Source organism: Aplysia californica, unplaced genomic scaffold (assembly GCF_000002075.1).
Source record: "Aplysia californica isolate F4 #8 unplaced genomic scaffold, AplCal3.0 scaffold00855, whole genome shotgun sequence".
Taxonomy (NCBI): domain Eukaryota; kingdom Metazoa; phylum Mollusca; class Gastropoda; order Aplysiida; family Aplysiidae; genus Aplysia; species Aplysia californica.
Window position 1 is genome coordinate 150,819 of NW_004798125.1, and position 2,737 is coordinate 153,555.

General features: G+C 38.4%; 1 protein-coding gene across 2 annotated transcripts in view; it reads left to right on the top strand.

The window, feature by feature from the left end:
* Window positions 1–1,780: 1,780 nt before the first annotated feature.
* The window catches only part of LOC101853586 (ubiquitin-conjugating enzyme E2 variant 1), a 9,791-nt gene continuing 8,834 nt past the window's right edge, over window positions 1,781–2,737 (top strand). Inside the window, exon 1 of one of the 2 annotated variants that reach the window (XM_005110121.3) lies at window positions 1,781–1,950. The gene's annotated coding sequence lies outside the window, so the exon portion shown is untranslated. Of the gene's footprint in view, window positions 1,951–2,621; window positions 2,661–2,737 lie in introns of those variants that run through there. The other variant, XM_035972806.1, reaches the window with a different exon arrangement.

Here is a 2,737-nt window from a genome sequence, read left to right on the forward strand (position 1 = left end):
ACACACACACACACACACACAAAAAAACACCCCACCTTGAACAAACAATATTTAGCCTACATTAAGATCAGATTAATGAACCAAAACCACGATTTTATTATTCAATGAATGCATTTCATTGATCCGTTTTGGGTTTTTATTACTTTGTTGACACCTAAAACGCCTGCAGGTAGTGCATAATGATATTATTATTTTGATTATGACATGCACTAACAAAATATCACCGGTATACTAGATCTATATTATGCAAATCGAAAATGTAAAACATACATACATGTATTTTGACATGCGTTATTTTAATGGGAGAGGGAAATAAAGATGCCAAAAAATCGACGATGTTAATCATGTGTAACGCTAACAACAGCTTTTGCAGGGTACGTGAAAGAAGGGGCGTTGATTTCACGCTGGTAACATCTGGGCTGAGACGAGTGGGGTTTTATTTTTGTGTCACGACGCAGTGGAATCAGGCGCTCGTCAATTTTGGGGCATGTGGAGTTATTGATAACATCTTAAAGCCCGTCGATTTGCCTAGCTTTTGATGGAAAAAATATCCTTTTACTCTTTGTACAAGTACAAGTCTTGATATTGGCGATATGAAGGTCCAAGTTGGGCTCGCCTAGCTTTTGTTTTAGTGAGAAATGGTCGTCAAAGCTTAGTAATTTCCATAGATTGAGAGTCCTTGAAAACTGAAAATTTGCATGAAAATTTTGTGTCTTTAAGTAGTGTTTTTCTGTAAAACTCACACGGAAATGTGTTTTTAAATTAAATGGATATAGAAGGTGTTGAGCCAAAAAAAAATACAGCCAGAAAAAATGACGGTTTCTTTGATTTCATTGTTTTGACGAGCGCCTGATTCCACAACGTCCTGGCACATTAAAAAAAATTACATTTGATTAATTATTGACATGCAGCCAAAGATAGTACAAGACACGATGGGTCACTCAGCCTAAAAAGTGTCCGCAGGAAGTATGCTCTTTGCTTCAGATGGCGCTGCAGTCTGTTTTGAAGCTCTCTTTCGTTTTTCCAGAAGAAGAATAGGAATAGCATCTCCTTGCGTGCGCAGATCGACTGCTGTTCATCAGCAGTTTGGGTACGTTCAGTGCGGAGTTTTAGTTTTTTTATATTTTAATGACCTCTCGCCTTTCATTCTAAAGTCAAATTAAATGAAGAAAACCATCACCTTTTCCTCCGGAAGAGGTTTTTTTGTCAGCGTAACCATTTTAAAAAAGCGTTCTTCCGAAATTTATCCCAAAACTTGCTAGTTTCACTTTGATTTTAAAAAACTCAAGTAGGGTAACTCTGTTCGCAAAGAGTGCGCTTTTGTGAAGAGGGCGCCACCAAATTTTGAGGACACTTTTTTAATTGGCTCAAAGAGAGAAGTGGCCCATCTTGTTATGTACTATCATTGATGCAGCTCGCGTAGTGTGATAGACTGAATCTGTAAGCCAATAGGTCGGCGAGGAACCGTGATCCTTGTGTTGATTGGTCAATGTAGAAACGTAATCTATGACCAGATTGGTCAGTGCAGAACCATACATACATGTAATCTGTCTTCTGATTGGTCAGTGCAGAACCATACATGTAATCTGTGAGCTGATTGGTTGATGTAGACCAGCAGACTAGGTCAAGGGGAGAGTGTGCCTTTTTGTGCATGAGTAACAGCAGTTGTTGTTTTGTTTTAGTAGAGGTTTTACTGCTCTCGCAACTGCACACGCTCATAATATGAGCGCCAGAAGATTAGAGGTGTTACCAGAGAGTAACAAACATAGAAAAGAAGGAGGGGAGATAAGGACAATAGATGTTTGATAGGAAAGAAGAAACAAACCATACCAGAGCACCCGCCTACCACCCACACAGCAGTAATTAGTTGTTGAGTAGTTGTTGTAGACTAAAGTTCTCGGAAGACACAGCAGTGGGTGAGGGAGGAGCTGGATTTGTCCACAGGTGGAGGTGAGTGAGAGAGCGTTACAACCATCTACTTTGTTTGTTTGTTTATTTTGTTTGTTTCTTTGTTTGATTTGAGTGTTCGTTTCTTCTTATTTGTTTGTTTTTTTGTTTTGTTCGTTCGTTCGTTTGTTTGTTTGTTTTGCTTGTTTATTTATTTGTTTGTTTTGCTTGTTCATTCGTTCTTTTGTTTGTTAGCTTTTTAAATCTTTTGCGGGTGGTTTACGGGTATTCTGTATGGTTTGCTCCTAATTTTTCCTATCAAACACCTATCGCCCTTATCTCTCCTCCACCTTTTTTGTTTGTTACTCCATTGTAACACATCAATTCTAATCTTCGGCACTTATATGACCTTATTGTGTTGCAAGTGCCGTGAAACACTAAAACTTAAAAAAACTTGTTCCTTTGCTTATTTGTTTGTTTGTTTGCTTTTTAACTCTTTTTTTTGCGTGTGGTTGGCGGGTGTTCTGTAAGGTTTCCTTTATAACATCTATCGTCCTTATCTCTCCTCCTTCCTTTTTTCGGTGTTTGTTACTCCCTTGTACATGCAACACATTAATTTTATAATCTTCGGTAGTTATATGACCTTATTGTCTTGCAAGTGCCGTAAAACGCCATTCAAACCAACTCTTTTTTACCGCGTTTTTTTGTCAGTGTATGGTAATGTGACGTCATTTCTTCGATTTGCCAAACCTCTTGACGCCAAAGCACATAATGTAAGCTTTCTCATTTTGTTTGTGTATGTGTGTGTGTGTGTGTGTGTGTGTGTGTGTGTGTGTGTGTGTGTGTGTGT